The sequence below is a fragment of the Aythya ferina genome (assembly GCF_964211825.1).
Source record: "Aythya ferina genome assembly, chromosome: 4".
In the NCBI taxonomy this organism is placed as follows: Eukaryota; Metazoa; Chordata; class Aves; order Anseriformes; family Anatidae; genus Aythya; species Aythya ferina.
Window position 1 is genome coordinate 63,617,478 of NC_140300.1, and position 25,996 is coordinate 63,643,473.

A 25,996-nucleotide genomic window follows, 5' to 3' on the forward strand; every position below is an offset into this window, starting at 1 on the left:
CTACTCATAGTAGAGCTAATACTTAATAGTAGTTCTACAAGTATGGAATACTTCCTCATTTTACTTGGATCCACAAAAGGTTGTAAGAGAAATAAAACCTTGAGAAATTTGATAAAATACCTTTCCAAAATGCATTTCATTGAAAATAATAATAATAATAATCCCAAATGCCTATACAGAAAATTGCAAGCCAGTAAACTGACCGGTGGAACATACAAAGGCTCCGTCTCCAGCGTACTGTTACTCCCTGTGCCACAGCTCCAGGGGCACATTTGCTTACACACACAGAAAGAGGCCTGTATACACGAGGTGAAGGTCAATGTATACAACACACACGTACATATTAACACATACACAGATGTTCCCTCTCCTGTTATTTCTTGTTTTTCTTCTGTGTGTGTTTAGAGGAAGTATCGGTGTACACCTAATGGTTGTGTATGACATGGTGACATTTGCTTGTAACAGCATGAGCCTTTTGTTCTCGTTTTGCTTACCTGTCACTTCCTCTTAATCATGCAACTGATGCAGTTATAACCTAACACAACTGGAAGGCACTGCCAAATGCTTAACAATTTGCAGACTTCTCTTCCTCCATGGCAGACTCTGTGCAAGTGGCACAGAAGAAGCCTGTCTGAACTCTGCTGACCTGGCCAGCTGCTTGAGTAATGGCTAAAAAATTAGCACCAGCTAAAAGAGTGTTGAAGGCAAGCTTTTGGCATGTGTCCTTCTTTGTTCCTTTGCAGATTTCATGTATCTTAAGAAAAATAATGAAAATAAACACACTCGACTGAAATGTAAAGATCATAAATAAGGCACAAAGCTGTATATAAACACATTTCTTTTCATACAATGAAAAAATCATACAGATGAAAAAAAAAAAGAGTAATTTGATGTTAAAGTTATTTTGAGGGTCTGAGTAATTTCCAAACAAGAAGAAACACAAGTCAGAGTGGTTACTGCATTGCATTTGCCTCTGGAGCATCAAAACACTACCCAAGATAATTGAGACCAGCAGTAACAACACTAGCAACAGCAAATAACTAATCCTGTTCTCCTCTCTTATTCTGGCCTTACTTCCTCTTAGGTCTGCCAAGAAAATTATAAGCAGCTAAATTCACTCTGGCTAAACTATACCATAACCAGATCTGTTCCCAAAAATACCAGTTCTGGATTTTCCAAGTCTATAATGCCCACATAGGCACCTAATGCTACACCTGCTCTGGAACAGCAACACTCTCTGGGAAGCTGGGGACCACAGCACCAGTGCAAATAGCTATCCCATAAGCACCTTGAAGAGGGGCTTTCTAGATGATGTACTGAACCTCCTGGTACATTAAAGCCACTCTAAGACATCAGGTCTGCCTGCAGATGACAAGGCATAGGGGCTCCACAAGGCACACCCAGAACTATTTCCAAGCTTTTCTTCCTACAGATGATGAGGACACCAGTGCCAAGTGCAGAACCTGCTTCCCTCTGCAGGGAAATGTCAAATGTACTCCCCTTTGAAGGTTATCCTACAGACAACCTCAACCCTTGATCCAGGGTTCCAGGGCGCAGCTAACTGCAAGCAAAGCAGGAGGTTAAACCCATCATTACAAATGACACTCATGCCCATACGTAATTGCTGATACCTGTCCCCACTGGAAATCAGCTGCTGAGCGGCACAAGCAACATTTCCAGGTGCAGTCGGCACTGTCAGCCTTGTCTGCTTCTCGTGTCCTCTGCCACGTGTGCTGCAGTAACTTCAGGAAGGCAGACAGTTCACCTGCATAAAGCCAGCTGCTCATGTCATTATATCAGATTTTAAAAGTGTTTTAGTTAACTAATTACACCAACATGATAAATAAATACAGGAAAGACTTATCAGATGTTAAAAAAAGCACGGTACTTCTCAACAGAGAACCCATCAGCAGGCAGTTTGAGAGGGACCAGAGAGCTGCTGTCCTCATCCCACGAGCCTGGGTAAAAGCAGGATCAAAATACTACTTGAAGCAGTTCCTTTTTTCCTGAAGTAAAACCTATCGCTTTCCTACTGTTGTCTTCTCCTCCTCTGCCATGGTGCCGTTTGTTTCTACTTAAAAATAAATCCTGAGCCAAACAGCAGGAGGTCCTGTCCCCAGGCTGGCTGGAGGGCTGTGTGCAGACCGAGGCTGCAGCTCAGAGCTGCACGAGGGAATGGGTTCGCACTCCACGTGGCCATCAGCCCCTTTCCTCTCCCCACTGGGACAGAAACAAAACCCAGACTGTGCCAGAGGGACCCAGCACGGGCAGGGCTCAGACTCAATAGAATCACACAGTGTAGCTCATGGCAAGCAGGTTTCCCTATTAATAAACCTCATTTTTTTTCCCTTACTATTCTGATGCCACCTGAATCGATGCACGGTTATAAATCAAAGGAAAATGTGCCATTAATCAAGGAGCAAGGATGTTCTACATGAGGAATGGCCACTCTCAGGTAGAGCAGCCTCTTGTTTTATTTGGAGCTGCTTTGTTGTAAGAAGGGCGAGTGGAAGGAGAAACCCACCGTGGGTGCCTCTTCTAATTCCCAGCCCCCAGCTTTCCAGGTTCTCTCTCTCTAGCACAGAAATGAACTATACAGTACCACTTTTTCCACCACTGCTATATATCATCGACTGATAGGTATTACATCCCAACAAGGGTAGTGTAGGCATCCAGGAATTTACACTCACCTGGAAGATGCTTTTACACGGTCCTACTGACAGAAGAGACCATGGTGTATCCAAAATTCTCTTCCATACTTTCAATGCCTCCTATCTGTATCTGCACAGGCATGGGACTTCACACTACATTTCACTGCAAGTGCTCTTTTTTAAAAAAGATTTTTTTTAAAAAAAACCACTCCCAACAACAACAAAAAACGCAATGACAGTAGTTTATATTCAAACTTTGAGATTCCCGTGGCTTTTTAATGGCTGAAACATCATTAAGTTGTCTAAAGTACACCTTCCTATTTTGTTGTCAATTATACCTTTCTGCTGCTTTCAAGACAAGTAAATGATTTTGGTGATTTATTCCTAATGGCATTTATAAAACCTGCCCTGGTAATAAACCACAGAACAGCTCCTAATGTCAGCTAATGCTGTTTCTTATGAAAGGCCCATGAACTGATCAGAATATTTGCAGATTTGTTGATCTGAAGTATCAAGAACTACAATATTACTATTATTTTTATTTCACAGAATTATTCCTACAACATCCCACACTTTGTTTAGATGCATGTCAAATAACTAGAAGTTACAGAGTTTTTTTTTTCTTTTGAATGAATGACCATTTCAGATCAAATACATATACAAGGATGTAATGTTATTTTTCAAATTAATCCTTTCCACTACTTCTGAAGTGCACTATTTGTCTCTTATCCTGATTGAGAAGTCAGACTAGGGTTAGAATATAATTTTTCTTGACATTCTCCTTTACATCTTTCTGGGCAAATTTCAATAAAGCCATTTGTTATGATGTAGTTTACTTTACAAGAAATTTCATATCTAGTTGTGTATCTTTGAGACCGGCCAAAAATTCTGAAGCCTCATATGGATCTTTTTAAACAAACTCAGTGATAAATAGTCTGTAATTCAATAAATATTTTGGCCTGTAGTCATTTTCTCCACAGATTCTCTCTGCTATGGGAAAATTATACTCAGAAAACTGCTAAAATATGATTGAGATTTCAAAGAGCCCTTAAAAATATATTCATCTATATTAAGGCATTAAGGCAAGAAATGAGCTCATGGCGACTGGCAAATCCACCATCCTCTGCAACAAACAATTACAGGAGCATGGAGCATATACAAAAATCACATACCCTACAGCTAAGCAGGATATTAGATTCATCTGGTTATAAGTAAGCCATCAACTGGATTATGTCTACACTATTTATGAGTTATGCTGTCTTTCAAGATACAACTCACATTTCGCTTAATGTCATATGACGCATTCAATTTAAAGCAAGATATGGCAGAGAAAAATGCTGTCCCTCATAAGTGACTCAAGTATTTCAGAGTTTGGGGGGTTCTTATTCTGGGTATGGGGAGTTTAAAGGCAGTTCAGAACATCCTTTATTTTGTACATCTGATATTTCTTTACCTACAATATAAGAAAATGGTACTATTTTAAATCTCTCAAGACAACCTGTCAACTTTGTAAGTAGCCAGGGGGGAGGACTTATTTTTAAAACAGGGATTGCTGTTTCTAACGTGTTTATTCTCTGGAAAAATATTTTGGGATGACCTCACTTGTAGCACTCTTCTTACATCTCCATCTATGTTCCCGGTGCACTGACATCAAGGCTTCAAGCACAGTTCTTACCATCCCACCTCCAGAAGGATAGAGATGAGAAAAGAGGGTTGTCAAAAATAATTAAGGCATTGCTTTAAGAGGAGACTACAGATACAGACAGCTGAGCTTGGAAAGGAGGTGGTAGAGGGATCATTTTAATGGAGGCCTGTAGGATCATGAGTGGAGAAGATGAAAATGAAGCTGCTGTTTGCTGCTTTTCCTGTCGGTGAGATTGAGGTGCCTAGGGAAATGATGGAGCAGCAGAGTGACTAAAGAGTTTTAGTCACCAAGGAAGACAGCATGCAGAGGTTGTCCAGTGTCCCTGTTCTTGCAGCTGAGGTTGTCCAGTGTCCCTGTTCTTGCACCTTCTTCAACCTTAATGCTTCATTGTGCTCTACACGTGCTTTGAGTAGTCTGCTGGTGCTAGGGCATCTAAACACTATAAAAAATAGCTAAACTCCCTCCATGTTTTCCATTATAAAAATATTTCCAGTTCTGCTCCAAGGACACAACTACCTCTACTCATTTGCGAACCATCTTTACGCTGGTGGTTTTAGCTATTGATGTCCAGACCCCACTGTAATGCACTGCCTGTCTGTATCCACGTGTCAAGAAACTGTCCAGGTGGCCTGCAGCAAAACTCAGAGCTATACCAAATCAAACATGAAAGATGCTTTGACAGAGGAATCTCTGGATGAAATTGTGATATTCAAGTGATCTGACAGGATTATCATAACACTCCCGACTGGCTTTAGCATCCAGGGGGGAAAAAAATGAAGAGAAAAAAAAAAGTTCTTTGTTCTCACTGGGGCTCGTCCCAGTTAATTTTGAATTCCAACTAGATAATACCCAGAAATCTTCCGCTTTGTATCAAGGCTGAATCAAAAGCCATCCAGATTTTTTTTTTTTAATAACATTACAAATCTCGTTCAAAGTTTTAAGCACCACGTGCCTATCAGCCATCTGCTAGTGTTGGATAGGATGGATAGGAAAATAAATATTTTAGCATGAATTCAATTACTGGCTGTTTTTACCCAGGCAAAATAAAATCTCTTTATAATTCTACAAAATACAGCCAGATGCAATGGGTAATGAGCAAGCTCTTGCACTTAAGGGACTGCGGTTCAATTCCATTATCTGCCAATCAGGACACTAATCAGAGAACAAAGCTCCTGGTACTGGGAAGGAAGGACACCCAAAAAAAGTGAAAACAGCAACAACAACAACAAAAACACAAAAGAAAGATAAAAGTAATTGCCCTTTAAATTAAAGCTATGCAAAGCAAGAGTGCCAAGCTGGTAACAGCCCCAGAGCCAAGAGTTTGCCTGAGAAACAAAAGGAGATTCCAAACGCTTCCTTTAAGGAATAATGCATGATTACAAACACATCAAAAGCAAAACCCGCCAGAAAAGCAAGAACAAAGGTAATCAAAAATAGCCCGAGAAATGCATTTTCTAGAAGTAGCCATGAAATAAGCTCACTGGTAACCTAGTCCAATATATCTGGCAGGCAGTTGGTGCACTACATTAGCAACAGAAACATTTCCACGAAAGAAAATATGAGCAAGAAGAGGTCGAACCTGACATCAGTGCCAGTATTTTGGCTTTGGAGGAATACCGCTGATATCTGTCATGACAGGCTCTCACCCAGAAAGCTCAGTAATGGCCTCCCCAGGAATCCCAACTCTGTAGTGGAGAAGAAGATCAGGCGTTGTCTATACAGGTGATGCATCTTCAAGTACACAGGGCACACATGGAAACCACTCGCCTTGTCTGCTCCATGCAGTGCATACATCAGACAGACACGTGAACGTGTATTAAATATAAAACATCCACTCAGGCACATGTTACACGTGTAGAAGGTGCAACTCACACCTTTATATTCCACGTACAAAAATGACACTTACATACATGTGCAGTTTTCCAATACTCTTCCATCTGGGCACCATCAGACACTTTCTAGAGAAGCTGCAATTCCCTGTGTGTTCATGTTAAGGGTACACACCTAACTGTCACTTCTTTCTTTTTTTTCTTCTTCTCCTTCTTCTCCAGACCTTTGTACACTGGGTACAGATTCCCACAGAGATGGGGACCACAGATTGAACACTGACAAGGTTTAATATGTGGACAATGGGTGTGACCAGCTGCTTCCACCCCTGTACCCACAAAGTCACCCCAGCAGTGCTGCTCTCCACCAGAACTCACCTTTCTCCCCAACAGCACCAAAGCAACTTGGGAGCGCTGGCTTGCTGCCCCGTCCTCTGTTCCCTCAGCTCTCTCTGTACTTCTTGCACGCAGGTCAAAGGCTCAGTCACTAACAATTTCACCTAAGACAGTAGTTACCATATATTTTTTGTGACAAGAAAACTAAAAAGACGACAGGATATCCATAACTGAGAGGTACTGCCGCTCGAAAGGCACTCCAAGCTCCCGGTGAAACAGCTATTGAGCGAATCCTGTGACAAAATTTGTCTGTGTCACTTCTCTAATAAAAATACAGCAGTTGCATAGTTCATTTTACAGTGCGATTGATAAATCAATTGGAATGTTTCCTGCAGAGCTAATAGCACCAGACATAACTTCTCCAAACTTTTCCAAGAGAAAGGGTAGCATCAGCAGTATCTGCTTGAGGAGGGGATCAAACAAGTTTGCCAATAAAATCAAACAAGCTGAAGGAAAAATCCAGCAGCAGGCAAGATGCTCAAGGAAGTTTTAGCCAAGTCAGTGTGCATGTCAGGAAGGTAACTGCAACAGGAAGGAGCTGTGTCCAGCTCCTGTCTCTGCAGTAAACTCACCTTTGTGACCTTGGCTGAGCTCCCTCTGAAAACCTTCTTCTCTGTTGGTAATGAGGCACTAAAACAGGAGCTTGCATGGCTGTACGTGACAGTATCTCGCTTGCAAAGCAGGGAAGAATAATGAGAAAACATCTTCTGCCTGGGATATCCAACCATACCTTTGCCACGAACTATCCCTTTCTTACCAATGCTCAGCACAGAGCATGCGGTGAGGCTCTGATGCTGTTCATGGTCCACAGGCTGTATTTTTGATACAAACAATAATGAATAAGAACCGTTTTTCAAAGTGTCTTTTTTCTGGCTTATTATAAAACTTACAAAAGCAGTAGACAAACTCTCAGTGTTCTTTAAATATGTCTATAAAATTACTTTGAAGTCAGAAAGAATGGTTTATTATTTCAAAGTGGTTCAGCCTTCAATACTGGGAAAGTATTCCCCATATTTTCCCCCAGTCTCTAACAATGGCAATCAATGTCATAAATCTAGTTTTAAATCTAGTGGTATGTACACATAAAAAGTGTTACATTTATTCTGAGCCCACAAAAGGTTACTCAGAATGAATCTCGGGCTAAATATATTTATATGCAGTGATAAAACCTTATTTTACATTAAAATCACTCCAACAGTTTATGAATTCAAGGCTTCACCAATGTAAATAAAAGAAAGCCTTGTTATTATTAAGATGGAATTGGAAATAGAGCAATGATGGAATAAAGCTTTGAGATAAATTAAAGACTTGATAAAAGTCTCCCGTTCTGAATGAACAGAGCAGCAAAAGTAGCGAGATGGCAAGTCGCTTCATGTGGCCACATTTTCTAAGAAAGTTTTTTAATGAATTATCCTTTGAGAGGCACAGTCAAGCACACGCGCAGAAGAAAAGATGATATTAAAGTAGAAGGTGACGTGGGGTTGCTTTTCAGGATTGCTGCTCTTGGTTTTGTCTCCGTGATTCCTGCTAAACAAAAGAGCCGTGCGGTTCAAATCTCTTTCAACTCTGTGAGGTGCCAGTGGGAGCCCACGAGCTCCACTACCAAAGGCGAGCTGCTGCAGATGCTGGGCAGCGGCGAAAAGGGCTGCAGGATCTCAGCGGGTTGCCTTTCTCCCTCTCCCCGAGCCCATTCCATAAGCCCTGAGGAGCACCGGGTAGAAAATTGCTCCAAGTTACACAGAGGAAGAGCCTGAAGCACTGCCAAGAGCCTCTGCAGGCAGCTTTAAGCTCAGGCCTTCCCTCAGCCCTCTTTGCCACAGTGGGACCCTGCCTTGGCTGCCCCACATGCCACAGCAGTGTATTTCCATGGCCAGTGCTCTGATCCAGACCCCAGACATCTCAGCCAATCTTCCCTGATGCTTCAAGCCTTGCCTGCTCCATCGCTGGACCTCCTCAGCCGGCTCCAGTCGCTATCTCAGCATACCCAGCCTCCCTCCTGCCCTTCAGGTCTCCCCTTTTCCCCATCTCTCATTTTCACCTCTGTTTCTCTTCATTCCTCACTGCCCTAACCCAATCTGAGGATCTGGGCTGCTGTCCTAACCCCTTCATCCCTGTGAAGAGGGGACAGAACAGAAAACAGATTTCATTTGGAAAATACAACAGCAGAAGACTGGAGTGGCAGCTAGCCCAGTGGCTAACTCACCAATGCCCAGGGTTTCTGTCTCCCAGGTGAATGCCTAACCTACAATTTTGTTTGGCCTAGAGTCCGTTTGGCCTCAATCAATATTTAATTATTTACACTAAATGAAACTCCAACAAGAAATGACCACCACGGCGTAATTTCTCTCTGTGAACTGGGAAGGCAACAGATTCAAGCAGGATCTCTTAAACCACACGCGTGGGTCCTAACCAGCCGCACCCATTTGTGGCTGAACAAACAAACAAACACGAATAAAAACCCAAATAAACAAGCCAATGAAACCAATGTTTGTGGGACAGAGATCAACAGCTGACCAGATCAGAGACCAGAAGTGACGAGGAGGGAGCTGGGTGTCCTTCTCTGCAGTCTGCGCAGCCGCTGCAGGAGCTCCGGGCTCAGGGAGTCATCAGGAAAAAAATGGTTGGGCTGAGCAGCAGCAATGCCTGCAAAAGGAGACCCAGGGGATGCATGAAGAATGGAGGAGAAAGTAGAGAAATGGAGACAAGGAAAGGGAGGCAGGGGTGCTTGAGGGAAGAAACGAGACAAAAATGAATGCAAAGAACAGAATGAACAATGCAAAAGGGGGCAGATAAAGGGAGCAAGGAGAGGAGCAAGACAGAAAATCCATTTTGCTAGGAAAGAACCTTTCTTATCAGTTAGAGGCAAGTGGTACCTCTGCAAAATCCAATTTCAAATGTCAAGAGAGAAGTGATAGGGAAGGAATGAATCACCTACATAAAGGTACAAGCTCCTTAGCGTCTGCAAACTAACACTAGGGGGTGCAGAGAGGTCTGAAGGATGTGGGGATTTGAAATGAAGGGGCTAACCTGAGGAATGGGCAATCTTCCATCACTCGAGATAAAACTGCAGTAAGGTAGGAAGCAGTCTGAGCAGCTCTGAAGCTCCATCTGCACCACTCCAGGTCATCCAGCTGCAGCCTGACCCTCACTGACGCTCAGATTTTGGTATGCAAGTGACAGATTAGTGACCTCAGGCTGACACCAACTGAAGACAAATCCTTCCTTGCTGGTTTAGCAAAGCCCACCTGGACGCACAGGTGCCTCTGCTTGGGAATGTCAAATCCCAGGGCTTCTGGAGTCCATGAGTAGCACACTGCCTTCTTTTGAGCCTCATGCCCCGCACACAGCCTCAGAAAAGAGAAAAACTTCATAGCTAGCTTCTAAACAAGGAGTCTTTCAAAACTGCTATTTAAATGCCTCCCTAAGGCTACGATTCTCTGATGATGAAGGACCAACCATCTCGACATCTGCGTTTATTGTTCTCTCTCCAATTGGTTGGAGCTATAGAGAGAGCACACCACTGCTTGAAACACGCTGAATATTAATACAGGGGAGAGGAAGAAAGACAGTTTAACAATAGTCACTGAAATCTTTTGTTGTATTTTTTTCCAATGTAGGCCTGTTCTGGTAACTCTTTACATTCAAAACATAACAAAAATCAGAAACTATTAGTAAACAGAATCAGTAGCATGCAGTAACTGCATACAGATGCATCAAATAACAAAGAGGACCTCAAAACACTTACTCCAATAACAGAGGATTTTCCTTTCAGGAAATAAATAAGACTGCAATTTCCCATCTCGTATTTGAATCTGGATGAGGAGTAGGCAGCGTGTGGAAGAGAAATCGCCCTTTACAGAAGCAATCTGCCTGGACATTGCAAGACATCAGCCACCAGTTAGGTGGGACACAGCTCCTCCACCAGCTACGAGACCAACATACAACCCTGCTGCAGAGACAAAGGTTTTAAAACTACTGAGTAGACATCGAAACTTATAATAGCGACAGTGTTGGGTTTGCTTTCTTTTCCCTGAACCACTTTCTTTGGAAACACAGCGAAACAACAGAGGAATAAGCACGTGGCAAAAATCCATGTCACCACAGCATTGATCGCGAATGGCAGCAAACTGGCTGCCAGCCCTTGAGAGCAAACGCATGCACCATCTGCAGGAGGCTCAGCTCCTCTGGCCTCGTTTTTGGAAGATGCCTAAAAAAGGGACAGCACAACTTGGAACAAACTCTCTCTGTCCTTTCTGTGGTGTGGAATGAAAGACGGACAGGATTTTGCCTGTGGGGAAATTCTGTGCTAGAGCATCGTGTAAAAATCCTGGCAGCTCCACAGACACAAGCAGGGTGATGCTGCAGATGACAGCTGACTGTGCCCTTTGATCACTGGGCTATCATAAAACATAATTTCTCTTTGTTATTTAAAGAGTACACAAAATGCCACGAACACAAGAGTTTTCCAAAACAGTGATGAAACAGCGTTTGTTCCTTTCAAAGCTTCTTTGACGAGACAGGAATACTTCATGCTGGGAAGGCTGCCACTACAGGATCATGGCTTCCCAAAAGCCAAGAGCCTGCTCAAATCGCAAACCTGTCACGTAACAGATTTGAAAAATCGTGACAGCCCATTTTGTGTTACTGGCAGGGGGGGTTGTTGTCGTTGCTGTTGTTGTGTGGGTTGTTTTGTTGGTGGTGGGTTTTGTTTGTTTGTTTTTCTGGAGCAGAGCTGTTGTCCTTGCCTTACTTAACCCAACACAGGATCTCAAAATTATGCTCTTCAGGGAGGATCTGCTAAGAGTTTTGATGAAGAGAGAAGATGCTTTTCTGCTAGGCTACTTTCACTATCATTATTATTGTCAGCTGTTTTAAATTAAAAGAAAAACAAACAAACAAACAAACAATGATTTGAATTACCCAAAATGTAAGAATAAGTTTTAAAAACTGGCAGAAGCTCCTTGGGTCTGCGCTGGAATTATAAGGGAATTTATGCTGTGAGTTGCCACTGGTTTGGATGAATGCTGCCTGCTCAAAATGACCATACTGCTTGTATATTATTTGCAATGGGACTAAAACTATTCAGTGGTACTGGCTCAACATGTATCGTCAGTGAGGATGCCCACTGTTTACTGTGCATGTGCAGCTGTCATTCATGAAGTAGTCAAAGTGCCCACATTTGTAAGGAGATAGATAGCAGCGGGTGCTCTCAGGAAAGAGGCCGCATAATACATTTGCTGTCCTATTCTTCAATTGTCAAGTTTACAAATAGGTGACTGAAACCATCAAAATGTGTGACAGATCACCAAAAAGGCAATGCTTGCTTTTCTGTTTGTTGTGACACACCATGCAGATTATTTTCAAAGGGGTAGATTTTATATAAACTAAATTAACTTACTTAAAATGCTTCCCATCACTAGCAGTAACTCAATATCCCGTCTCCATCCACCTTCTTGAGATCTCCAGGCTACAGTAGTGCTCTTGGTAAACCTTCAGCATTAGCTAGCAGAGGAATGGTTTATGCTCATATCACGTTGCTATTTTTCAAATAGTTTCTCACTCAAAGATGAGCATATTGGGTGAGCCGAAAGAAGGGCTGGCAATGGAAGAAGAAAGTCCCTTCAAGAGCCAAAATAGAGGCTGTACACTTACCTTCTAAAAATTATCCTTCCTACAATCCTGAATCCAACAAATGCTGTGGAATATACCAAATCTATGCCAAAAAAAAAAGGAGACATGTTTAGTTTTGCTCTCCCATAGAAAGAGCTGTCACTCTCCCCATATATCAAAGGGGGCTTGTCAGAGCCAGTACTGTGGGAAACCAATTAAGGTTTCCTGCAATTAAGGTTTTAAGGCTATAACTCAAACCCCAAACACTTTCTCTAAAGGTGCTTTGGCCTTCTTATGAAGTCAAGGAAACTTGGCCCGGAAACTACCACTGCTGCTTCACCAACAACGCTGATTTCCTAGCACGACTGCAGTCCTGTGGTTGCAGGTTTCCAAATCCCCCAATCAGGGAGTTGCTAAACAATACTATAATCCCCAGAGAGTGCCTGCAGGAACTGATATTTGAAGACTTTGAAGCAGAACATTTCTCTTTATCTGAGCTTCTACTTTCTAAAGCTTTCTGAATATAAAAAGTTCTGGCAATCATCGATTGATGAAAGCATTTTGCCTCTGGCTAATCCAGTTTATAGAAAAGATGGCTGCTTTGTGATCCCAACTACTTCCAGGGATTGTAACACTAGCATTTTATTTTCTTCCACTCTGGCAGAGTGCAACTCTATAATTATACTTTGGGCTACTGATAAAGTTAGTTTCGACCCTGTTTATTCTGCAATCACTGCAATAGATGGCTCTCTGGTCATTTTAAAGTCTCCCCCTGTCATAGCAAATGGTGTTGTAAAGAATTGTCCCGGGGTTTTGCTCTACTGGGACGTGAAACTGTAATCTAGAGGGACTGTTCAATCTTCTCTCTTTCTAGATAGCCTAAAGCACAACCATGAAGAGAGAGACCTTTAAGCTGGTTGTCTGTTCAATTTTCCAAGAGGAACCAAAGCATCACTATTTTACATAAAGGATCCAGAAAAAAAAAAAACAGCTTTTTTTTTTTTTTTTTAAGATGTCTGTTTTCATCCTGATACTTAGCTGAAACTATCCCAAGTGCCACAAGGACAGGACTGTGCACAGGGAATTCCTTGGGATCAGTTCAGAAACTGTAAGGCAGGACAAAATGACTGTGATGAGTTTAGTTCCTATAAAAGTTAGTTTGCCTGTGCTCTTTCAATTGAGAGTGGGAACACAGGTATGTCATACCGTCCTAGACTGAACGAGAGGACTGGAAGAGCTCCCTCCCACCCCACTCTCCACCCTCCAAAAGACACAGAAGTTTAGACAAAACACATACTTAAGACAGCTGATCTTAAATTAGGACTCCTGACCTTACGAGTCCACTAGCTTTTTGAGCCAACGCTTGGATTGGCTAAACCACGGCATTCCTGAGAAGATGAAGGCAAAGATGAGCAGCATGAATCAGAGCTGCAAGGGCCCTTTATGTGCATTAACAAGGCCATATGTACTTCCAAAACCACCTACACTTCTTAGGCAGACGAAGCCTATCAAAATCAAGATGATTAACACACCCAAGTTGCAGGAGATGCATTTCTTAAACCCTGATAACACCAATCTGCTTCTGAAACGTAAAATACCACTGTAGATCTTGCCCAACAGCTTAGAGCTTGGGAAGTGCACTTTTCAGACAAGCTACATGCTAACGTGGCTCTCTGTTGGACTCTCTGAAGCACTGGGGGAGATGCTAGCAGCGTTGTTGGTGTGCTGTTTTAGCAATGGAGATGCAAAAATGCTCTTCTTTCAGTAGTATCATTTCTAGAGGTATACATTAGCTGTATTTTAACTGTAATTGCCCTTCAATCCTTTAGTTTCATCTGTTATATAAGAGTTTTTACCCTCTGCTGTTTTAGCTTTCTGTCTTTAAGAAGCTTGCTTTCAAGGAACAAAATTGCAAATGTACCTATTCAAACATTTGGAGCAACTTTAAAGCAGAATAAGCATCCTGCTAATAACATTTTACAGATAGTATTAATCGTGAATGTCAGGGACACTGAATGTCAGGAAGCAAAAATATAATTGACTCATCTTTACAGGGAGAAAAAGGAGTGGAAAGATACAAGAACATAATTTGAGTAACCTGGAATGAAGGAGGGATTGCTCCAAAGATGCTGAATATTTTTCTTGGGATATATTGAGGATGGGGACTTTTTCTATTCATGTCAGGGAGGATCAGAGGTTTCAGGGAGAAAGATATGTTTTGGTTTCCTCAAGCTAGGAATTTTATTCCTTCTGGATTATACAAAATATGGAACAGAAAACTTCCAAGTAAGAACGTTTCCATACCGTAATACCTTTTCACCAAAGTTTGTGTCTGAAGAAAAAAACAGAAATGTTAACCAACTTCATGAAGTTAGCGCTTAGGGAAAAGTGATTAAATGTTTGCATCCTTTGTGAGAGAACAGAATCTTGACAGAAACAATACTGAACCAGACCTTGAATGGACAATAGCAGGAGCCTAGATATATGGAAAACCACGGCATTGCTGGGCAAAGTACTGGCTGGATTTCTCATGTGGTTCTCAGTCACACATCTAGGAGGAGTTAAGAGTTAGGATGAATTAATAAGGTTTTATATATAACCTGCTGACATCTGAGAGAAATATTCAACTGCCTAGAAATCTGTGCAAGCCATTAGTTAGAGAGAGGGAGAAGAACTTTTTAATCTACAAAAAATGCTTGGCTTTTAAATCAGAGATAAAAGCCACAAAAATCTACCCATAAAAACCCAAACCTCTAAATAAGAGAAAAAGTAAAAGCTTTCAGCTTTCTGAAAAAAATATATAGATAGATAGATAGATAGATAGAGATTATTTTTTTAAGCATTCCAATGCTTCTTCCACTTTGCTTTTCCAAACTCAGTATTTCAGCAGGAAATTTCCTACAAGCCAAATCATGATCAAAGAGAAGCACTGTTTACAGGTCAAGTCCGCATTATCAAACCGGTAGAGAAAGACCAAGAAACCAGAGAGCATGAACCCAAATAATGGGGAGGAACCGAATGCTCAGAAGCAAGTAAAGATGAAGAAATCCGCACTAAAATTGAGAAAACCAAGCCAAAACCTGAGTTCTGAGGGATACATCTTGACAGTGACATACGATGCTACCCTTCCTTTTTCATCCAGCCTCAGTGGCCCCAGCCACGCTCAGGTAAGTGATTTTGCTCAAGTCCACACTGAGAATACGATCTGGCATCCAGTGTCATTTTAAAACTAGTGGGCTACCCTGCAGAAGCCAAGCAGTCCCCCAGCAAAGCAGCGGATGATCCATCGCCTGGAACATGCAATGCCATGGGAAAAGACTAAGTGGCACTCTGGAGAGAACAATCCCGCGCTGGAGGGGTGATGGACAGGGCGGTCTCTAAATCCCTTCCCTCCGTAACTTCTGTAATTAAGCGGAACCCATTGCTCATTCTTATAATTCCAAATAATCCTGCTGTTGTCTTGACTGCACGGGATTTGCAGACTCTAACTGTTTTAATGACAATGCACCAAAGAAAGCTTTTTCTTTGCTTTCACAAGCAAATCCAGAGTCCGCATCAGGAGGGAAAGAATCCAGTGGAGTGTGAGGGATTTTGGTCTTATAATTATCTTTCCAATTCTAGCGCATTCCTTTATTTGAATTTTACTTAAACAGCTTTCAAGCTGGAGCTAGGAGGGGGTGAAACATGGAGGAAGAAAAACACATTTTCCATTGCAAAGAGATGCAGAAAACTCTATGATACAACGCAGACTCACAGACTCCAATATACGCACATACATCTCTGCAACTATATTAGAAAGTAGGTCCAAAAACGAGAACAGCAGCACTTTGCCTTCTACTAATGAATATTTGATAGCCTTTGCAGGCAAACGTTCACCTTATGGAAGGAAATAAAGCCCTGGACAGGGGTGTACAGTCACATTAATGGTTCTCCAGGGTTCTGCCCCTTCCCTCTTCTTCCCAGCTTTCAAACGAAGCAAGCAAACCTGAAGGTGAGTTGGTTTGGGGACTTTTCATCTGGTTCCCTAAGTCCTATGGCTGTGGGATTCCCAAAGCAGCGCTTTCCACAGAAGTCTGCCCAACTCCACTACCTGGTGCCTCCTCTAAAAGCGTCTCGTGGTTGTACTACCAGCAACTGCAAACGGGGAGGAAGGATGTGAGAGGATCTGGCACAGCGGTGCAGAAGCTTGAGAAACACCAGAAATATTGTGTGTCACTGAGAGATGGTTGGTAAGCTCTGAGGCATTCCTAAATTTCTGCAGATCTCCTCTCTCACTACATATATCCACCGTGCAGGTGCTAAAACTGCCACAGACACAATATGTAAGAGCTATTTACTGTGAATTCCACCTATAGGATAATCTGTTTTTAACAGCACCAGTAATCTCCGATCAGAATCTCCACTTCTCCAAGCTTTTCTATGCTCTAGTAGAAGTATCGAAATAAGGATTTTAAATTACATTTTTACTTCTTTCTAAACCACAGAGATGTCAAATTGTTTTCTTGCTGATAGCCAGAAGTTTTTTCTAATACCTTGGCCAACTACTTTTAATGACCCTGACAGAGTTAACCTGCTATATTGTAAAGAATTAAATAGTTACACATCCCATGAAACTGAATTGCAGGCTACATCTGGGCCAGGGACCCCAAATTCTTCATTTTTCGTGGCCTACGAGGTAGATGAGGATTTGCCCTGATGGATAATGAAGTATGGCTTTTAAAATGCATTATAAACAGCAAAAGACCTGGCATCTGTGGGAACAGAGCACTCCTCACTGGCCACCTGCAAGGAGTTTGCTCAATGTGGTGTGATTGTTCAGCAGCTGCACAAGTATCATAAGTAAAATGTATGGCATCATTTTGTCCTTTGAAAGTTGGTTCGTTCTGATCAATAAGCTATCACAGATATGATGCACAGAAAAAAAAAAATCCCCATATCACCTAACTGTGAAGTGATAGGCTCTTTTAAGATCAAATCCCAGATTCTCCATGAGTTCACATGAATGCAGACTGAAGACACGAATACCACGAGAAATGCTTGAGCTGCTTAGTGATTCTTCCACTTGAATGATAAATGCAAAGAATTCTTGCTCAGCGAGTACCAAGGTACTTCAGCCTTATCAGGGAGCCTCCAGCTGTAGGTACTCACTTTGAGAGAAGTTACAAGTGATTTTTGGAAGCAGCGAGGGGGCAAACCCATGGGTGTGGCAGATGTGCTCCTGTTGTGTTGGCTCTGCAACCAGCAACCTAATTCGTACCGTGCAGCACAACACAAGGCTTTCCCTTGGAAAGCCCCCAGCTGCAGGCTAGACCTGACTTACCTTCTCTGGGACTGGCTCCTGACTCAGGGTTTCTGCAGCCACCACCTCACCCGAAATGTTTCCCGTGGGAGCAGCACAGGAAGCCAAGAAGCACAGGAGCCTGTCGGGCTCTCGTTTAGTACATTTTACCCAATTAAGCAAAACTGCTTCAGTAACCCATTTCTTCCTCTCACCTCGCTACCATTTAAAGAGTTTATAGTCTCTGTCTTCGTACACAGAAGACATTTTTTTTGTGCATTGCAGCACCTAAAACATTAGCTCTCAGCTGGCTGTGTTTTTTCTCCATTATGTAGTACTCGAAGTTTGGCTGATGGACTGCAGAAAGCCACAAGCTCTTTCCACTCCACCTAAAGACAGCCTGAATCCCACGCACATGAGGGACAGATATATTTGTTTATCTTTACAAGCAAGGACTTCAAATTCAAAAGAAGCGACGGTAATTCAGACAATACACAACCACCGTGCAAAAATTATGTGATGAGTTGCTGCCATTACTCTTTTACTAATCTGCAGCATGCAGAAACTTTGAATTTAATAAGCTTCATAATTACTTTGTTCTCAGAAATCCTTACTTTTTGGTAATGACGTTATTTCAAATGGTAATTTTTACACCATGTCCCTAGTCGATCATGTCAATTCTCTGAAAGATGTACCTAAAGTAAAATGGTAAAATCAAGAGACAGAAGGAGAGGTTGATTTATCTCAAGGACTTTGCACCTTAAATAGTCAGTAAAATATTAAACATCCCTATCAATAACAGGTGGACCGTATTATAAGCTTCCTCATAACCGGAGTTCATAGGAACAAATGACATCTTCCTGAAAAGATGTCAAGAATTTCATTTAGTCCTTTTTATAGTGGGGATCATCAATCTATCTTAACGTCTATTGGAGAGAAAATAATTGTCTTTTCTTTTTGGTGATGGTATTTCATTATACGCAGGAGGATAAATAACTACAGTTCAAAGCAAAATAAGATGAAAATGTCCCTGTATTTTTTTCCTGGGATTTCTCTTCTTCTTCTCCTTGTTTAATTTCATGATGAAAAAATTTATAATTAAATTAAGATTGATTCTGATTTAAATGCGCATCTTAAAGTGAAAGCAGAAAAATGATTTTCGTTTTCAAAGTTGTTATATCCCAATTGATCTTCCACACATTGGCATTATTATCTGATTGTGAAGATATATGCATTTATCAAAAGCTAGAGCCATCTGTCTCAATTCTATGTAATTTCATTACATATTCATCATTTATCTAGTCTGAGAATGTGACATGGGACCCTACTGACTAGCAATTCTATACTTATTATCACTTCACACTGCGTTTGGATGGACATGAGGCTGTCGACTTCCATTAATCTACTTTTGATGTAAAAATCATCATCTTGGGATAAGCCTCAGAGCTCCCGAATAATCAGGCAGCAATGCTATGTAAATATAAAGGCAACAGCTTTTTTTTTTTTTTTTTTTTTTTTAATAGGAAAGCCTGCAGCATTTCTTCCTGCTTGTCGCTCACCGTTGGCAGATAGATGTCACTCTGCAGATACATCTGGCAGTGGAAGCGTAAACATTGGCAGGTCTGCACACCTGTGCATGCAGGCATGAACCAGACAAAGGTTACAGGTAGACTGCGACACTCCTGAATGTTGAAACAAGCATAAATGAACGTATGCAAGCAGAAGTCTAACCCAAGAAAACAGTGCCAGTGGCTGGAAGGTCTAGCATAATTAAGAAGTAGTGGCTGTAGCAGCCCATTGGAAATCTAAAGGCATTTAGACTCAATCTATCAGAGTAACTAAAAACTGCCAGTTTGCCTCAGAATGGACTTTGGAGAAGTTGCTGCCCATGCACGGGTATTATAAATGCTTGATGGTGCAACGAGGCATCTTCCTGCCATCGTCAGTCACACAACACGGCTGTCCCTTCTGCTGTGTGCACACTTCCAAGGGGACAGGCTCTTGCAAGGGACAGGCTTTGAGCCAGATCCTTCCAGGGCACAAACTGGCACCAAAGCTGACAGCCTGGACTCCCGGTGCTTCCCATCTTCATGAATTATCTACTGTACTGAAACAAAGGTGATGGGGATAACTAAAGATGGTTCATTATTCACATGGAACCGAACTTCCACTTTGAAAAGAAGACAAAGTGATTCTAACCAACGAAAAGACAATGAGTTGTATAATTCAAGTGAATTTCGTTTGACTGAACCTAATTCCAGATTGCAAACTCTTTTGGTGAGTGCCCTAGCGAGCAACCTACCAGGCAAGAGTATGTGCTTAAATCTGAGGATCTATGGATACTGCAACCTACTTAAATGAACAGCATTTGTTTTTGTGAACATGAATATTCACACTGGAAATCTCATTTTAAGAACAAGGCTCATCCTGTCTGGAAACACAAAGATAGGCTATGATTTGTCTGTCAAAAAGATATATATCAAAACATGTCTCATGCTGCACATTATGCACACTTGAAATTTATGAAGCCCACGCAGGGACAGTAAGAGACAGGATTTTATTCCCAATGGCTAACTACCAGCTCTGCTGCTTTTCAGAAATTGCTTTTCATCACTGTGCTTTATTTTTTTCCCATCAGTTAAATGGGGATGAGAGCATTCACCTTCATTTGCAGAGCACTCTGATCTCTACAGACAAAAAGTTTGTATCACAAACCAACACCAGCACCAATCAGCTCAGTTCCACCAGTGACAATGACTGATTAACTCAGGGGAAGGAAATTAAAAGGGCAGCAGTTGACAAATACACCTTGTCACCAGTCAAGGCCTTGATGGAACAGTTCAGCGCACCGAGATGGAGCCTCAGCTCACAGGACAGATGCTGAGCCTACTGGCCAGATGCTCTTGGTGACGGCCTGCTCTATGAGACCCATGCAGGGATTTGCACTGGAAAAAGAGTGCCTAAGTTCACACACTTTCATGTCCTACTTTCCTGGGCTCACCATCCTCGTGCAGACAAGCCTCATGGCTTGTTCAGGAGCAAGTCGGTGTGGGCGTACAGCCTGGCTGGGTGCACATCTTCAGCTACAAGGATGTGGTACTTGATCCCACAGCTCAGCCAGAGGAGAAAATCTGCAGGGTAGAAACAATCCTGGGCCTTAAAGCAAACGGGCCATTCAGTGAAGAGCAACACAAGGCTACGCACGGTCTTCAAGATAGTTCTGGGCCTGTCAACTTGTGCTTTGGGTGGAGGGGCTCTTGACAGCTCTGCTACAGAGCCCTGAGACCTCAGCTTTGCATTCAGCTCTGGCACCACAGCAGATGATCCTTGCTCCTCTCGGCACCATGTCGCATTGTGCTGTGTAGGTCAGAGGTTGGACTAGGTGATCCTGGAGGTCTCTTCCAACCTAGATGATTCTGTGATTCTGTGTACAAGTGCTGTAAATCACCTGGATGTCTTTAGACCTGTTACCCACACTCTTTGTAAAACCAACTCCCTGACTGCTGAAAGCCATTAAACAGTCCATTACATTGCAAATTAACTGCAAGGTTGTGTTCAAGTCCTGGTTTGGATAACTGAATTCCTCTTGCTTTCCTTACTGCGTAGGAAAACTTTCCTTTTCTGTGTTTTTCCTACCTAAAAAGAATTCCTCTATAGAGTTTCCCCTATAAGGAGTTCCACTGAGTAGTTGTGTGCCGACAAATAACTGCACAAATGACTTCACGTTAGCTATTCAGCCCTGTTTTCACAGCTGACCATTACCCTGCGGTAATTTGAAAGTGAACATCACTGACTTACAAACTGCTTCACAGTTCTGACAGCAATAAAGCGTATCCTAGCAGATACGATATTTAAGTCGGAGATCTGCTCACTTCAGTTAACGTTTTACTTACCCATGCCTGTGAACACACACTGCTTTTTCAAAGCGTCCTTCCTTTACCCAAGCCTGACCGTGAATCCTCCTGTTACTACAACATTTAGGCTCATGTCGGTCAGAATTCGGAAGGGAATGTGTGCCAAGCACCACCAGAAAGCTGCTCATCTGGAACTGCAACCTCTCGCCTTCAATTACAGGCCGAGGATTTCTTTTACCTTTTACTCTTTGCCAAGAGTTCCTGTTGGCTTTGATAATTATAGCAAATACTTTCTAAAAATTAAGCCACCTACACAAATCTGTCCCTAAAATAAGTGCTGGAAGCAAATTATAACATCTCCCTGTCACTTCATGGGTATCTGTATTGTCACTAGATTTATGTTCTAATGTTACATTATTACCTATTACCATCGTTGTTAAAACCTTACTTTTCATGCTAATGAAAATGATGAAAGACAGGGGTTTTGACATAAATACTGTAATAAGAACCATATTAATGTGACAGACGATTGCTCCTCTGTGACAGACTATGAAATCCTGTACAAGAGTTCCAGAAGGATCATTTACATGTCTGCATCTCTCTCTCCCTGCAGGAAAGCAGAGGATACACGCGTAAGATTGGAGGGGATGAAAACCAGAAGTCAGGTCACGAACTGGCAGTCACCCTAAGAAGAAATGCATCCCAAGGCATACTTCTCTTAAGTGCCTATAAGCAAAAAAATGTCAATTACAGGGCCTAGGGTCAGAGCGCTAAAATCTCCTTGCAGGTATCTAATTACAGAGCTCTGGGCAAGGCTTCCAAACGCAGGACAGAAGGAATGCCACCAGCAAAAGGGGCTTTGTGCTGTTCATCCACACCTTACTGTTCCACAGCTGTGCCATTCCTCTTTCACCAAGGCTGACGTGAATGCTGCCATCCTACAGTCATGTTACAGCCCCGACTCCTTCTACAGCTCTTCCAGCAGGTTTCACAGCTTGCTTCTGTGCTCTGCCTCCAACGCACGGATCCGAGCTCTCCTCAGGGACCTGCGAGCAGGCAGCAGGGGAGCCAAGGTGCCTGCTCCCAAGCACAGCTGATCAGCAGTGCACTGTGCAGCAGGCACAACAGCTCGGCTGCCATCTGTCTTTTGCCATTCCAAGAGAAAGAAAATAATGATCACAGAGATAATTTATTATTAAAATTCTCGTTTACTGGTGACTTGCAGATGAAGATTGTTTTTAATAATATAAATGTGGTACCTCCTGGAGGGTCTCTCTGGGGGTTGCTCACCTTTTAAGTTCCTTGCAGTCTTTCTAACTCCTCTTGCTTTATTTTGATTACCTTTCAGCCAAGTTATAAGAATCTTAGCACACTTTCCTGCACTTCTAACATTTGTGTCTTTGTTCTCAGGACTTCCTTGAAGAAGTGAATAGTACTACTCATTTCTGATTTGTCTCAAAAAATGAATTTACCATTTTCCTCATTGAAGCAAGCAACAACAACAACAAAGTTTTTCTCTCATCTGTTTCTTATCCTTGAAAAACGAAACGAAGTGAAATTTCCAAGGCTGCTGGTGGCATCACCTTTCACTCTCCAGTTTAGCACATTTTGCTTTCACAGCAGTTCAAAAGTTCACTATCCTACATCTGATGCCTTCTGCTCACTGCAAATGTCTGCAGTACGGTGAGAAGTTAAATGATTACAGCAACCCACAGACCCCATAAAATCGAGCACCAGCATGCCAAAGCCGAAACAGCCTCGCACAGAATTCCCAAATGCTCATTTGCTTTTGCACCATATGATCAGTCGGAGTTGAGGCTTTGCTGGGTTTTGTCAACTTTCATTAAACATGTTTGTATTTTAAAGAAGCTTTCCTCTGCAGGCTGCAAGGTCAGATTTTAATGCTTTGGAAAAGGAACAAAGGCAAAACACTTAGCAATGATCTAGCATCTTCTGAACCTCATGCGAGGCTTTCAAAGGGCGGCAGTGAAGTTGTGAGTTGCAATGCTGTATCTTTCCCTTGCTCTGAGGGCAAGCCACAGAAATTGGCCCCGATGAAAAAAACGAGGCTTTTCCAGGATGGCTTATCAGCACTAAACACAGGAAATCAGGCAGAAAAACCCAGAACTGAGAGCCAGGTATGCAGCAAGTGTTCAACGAAACTGGGGTGGAATCTGCTTGCTCAAGGTCACCCAGAAATGGGCAACCAGCGCTTAACCCAGCAGGCCATGTGCCTTGCAAAGGAGTCACACTGCTGGTGTTAAATGTGTTTATATTGCATTGTACAGCACCTCGGTTTCTAGTCGTTTCTTGTGGAAGGAAGATGGTGTCTTTCAAGGCGTGTTTGCCTTCACAATGGGATGCCGCAAAGTCAGCAAGCTTTGATGAAGCTGTGCAGTAAGGACCTCTGCAGCACCGCAGGGTTAGTTTGGGACTCATGACTTGGGCACTGGGGAGCTGAGCCCTGACAATGATTTATTTGTCAGTGCACTACACTGACAGCCAAATCAGGCAGAGAGCAAGTAAGAAATAAAAGGGCAGAGGGAAGATATTTGGGTTTGAAATTGTTCTGAAAATTTCTGATAAAAAATCAATTACAAAACAAAACAAAACAAAAAAAAACAAACCACTGTGTAGTGTCTAAGGCTACGTACACTGGCCTGCAGCAAGGAGCAAAGTCATTTATCTTCAAGGCAGTGATCACAGACAAAAATAGGAGTGCCATTTTTTTTCCCCACTTGAAAATCTTAGGCAAATTGGGCTGCTAATTTGATTTCACCACTCGCAAGAAACCACTTCAATTATTGGTCCTCTAAGGTTGGCGATATCAATTTTCGAACGGCTTCCAACGCCCCCCTTCTCAGAAAAGCTGTGTCATCAGTTTAAGATTGCAGCTAACAATGGCTCAAAAATAATTCAGAAACCAATAGCGAAGGAATGCTGCATGTAGAAAGACAAAAATCAAGGCATCAGCACACTAAGGCTCAACTCCTCTGTTGGAAACAATTAGCAAAATACTTTCTCAGTTTTCAACCAGACAGCCAACAATCATTTCCTGGGTAGGAACTGACTACACACATGATCTTGCAGACACAGACCTGATTTTTCTTTGCTCTCTGCTCACAAAATGATGGGTCAGAGTGGCCACTAGCACTCTTTGTATAGGTAGCAATAATAAAACAGTTTATGATAGTCGGAGAAGGAACCCAGGCAATGCAACTGGGTACAGACCTCACCTCTTAATGTCTTCATTTTCAGCCCTGCTACTTGAGCTAGCCTGCTGAAGGGATGTTTCTGCTCTTATGGTGTGTTGCACATCCCACCAACCCTTAACCCTTACTGGCTCCATGCTTAAGGTCTATAGCTGTTAAGAAGAAAACGTGGATAGGAGTAAAAATAAGAAACCTAAACCAGACGCTTAGTAACACGACAAACACAAATCATCAAGTGAAGCCCCATTCTCATGCATGTTCTTGCTGTAACATCAGTATGAAGCAGAGCATCTTTGTCCAGACTACCCAGTGCGGGCACTCAAAGAGAGAGGGAAAGGTACACAGCATGCACTAACAATTCAATACCCACTCCTTCAAAAGTGCATCTTAGAAAATAATCCCTTAACGTCTCCTTGAAGCAGATAAAGTTGTTTGCCTCTCACGCTGGTTGCTGCTTGCTCCATATTTTTTAATATTATTAAATGCATTATTCAGTGACTCAGCCAGAAGGCAGCACTGGGCTCTTCCAGCTGCAAACCTCCTCCGCCACGCACCCATCCAGTGTCTCTGCTGCCCCAGGAAACCTGCTCTCAGACATGCTCAGCCTGCCCTCTGCTCTACCTGCTCTTTCACATGCCCTGCTACTGGGCTTGTCCCATGATGTCTCAGCTAGCTTTTCTACACAGATGGGTTCACCATATTGTTTTCAGCCATATGGCTGTAAGAAATGCATCGAATTACCAGCCACAACGTGCAGTTCTAGCAGAATTTCTTTTTCCATGTGCTGTTCTTTCCCTGAATGCTGTTTTCAACCAGGCAGAATAAAGGGGCGGGTGTGAGGAATCAAGTGACAAGAGAAAAATCTCCCTATCTCAGGTAAAAAATTAGACATTCTGTGGGTCCAGCTGTATAGGCTTTATTTTAACACTTCAGTGTTCCCTTTTTCAGACGCTTGAACAGCAGTGCTGAATTCTGATAAAGTCATTTTGATCCAGTGCCAGGAGGTCATCTGTGTGACCTAACAAACCTGTGTACCTAACAAACACAATACGGTACAGCCACTATGGTATTTTCCAGGTACTTGAGAATGTGTGAATATCCCTACCTCCAAGACAAAGTAACCGTGTGTGCTCGTGGCACGTTTGGAAAGACATGGAATCTTAAACCCGTTTTTAATTCATCAGAACAGAAGTTTTATTAAGCAGCAAGTGGATCACCAATGACACATGTTTTTAAGTCAAAAGGTGATAACCTCAGCGCTAAGGAGCAAGCTTCATTAAAAAGAGAACTGGTACCTTCATTGCTGACTTTCTGCTCTTTGCCCAAAAATAAATACCACCTTTCCACAAATGTTTGGCATGTGTTATATTATGTTTCAGCTAAAACTTTTTTAGGCAAAATATAAAACCTATATACAAATATAAAAACACAAAATTTTAGTGTTCGAAAACTAGTAATAGTTACTAGAAGCTTGAAGCTTTTTAACAAAGGAAGAAACAAATTCTCTTCACTATTTTTGAAATA

General features: G+C 42.3%; 1 long non-coding RNA gene across 3 annotated transcripts in view; it reads right to left on the minus strand.

Annotated features, from left to right (window-relative positions):
• Nucleotides 1-25,996, minus strand: part of LOC311436254 — a 237,430-nt gene that overhangs the window by 43,626 nt on the left and 167,808 nt on the right. Inside the window, exon 7 of one of the 3 annotated variants that reach the window (XR_014692695.1) lies at nt 15,744-16,262. The exons of the other annotated variants lie outside the window; for them this stretch is intronic. This is a non-coding gene — a long non-coding RNA (uncharacterized lncRNA). Of the gene's footprint in view, nt 1-15,743; nt 16,263-25,996 lie in introns of those variants that run through there. 3 annotated transcript variants of the gene reach the window in all.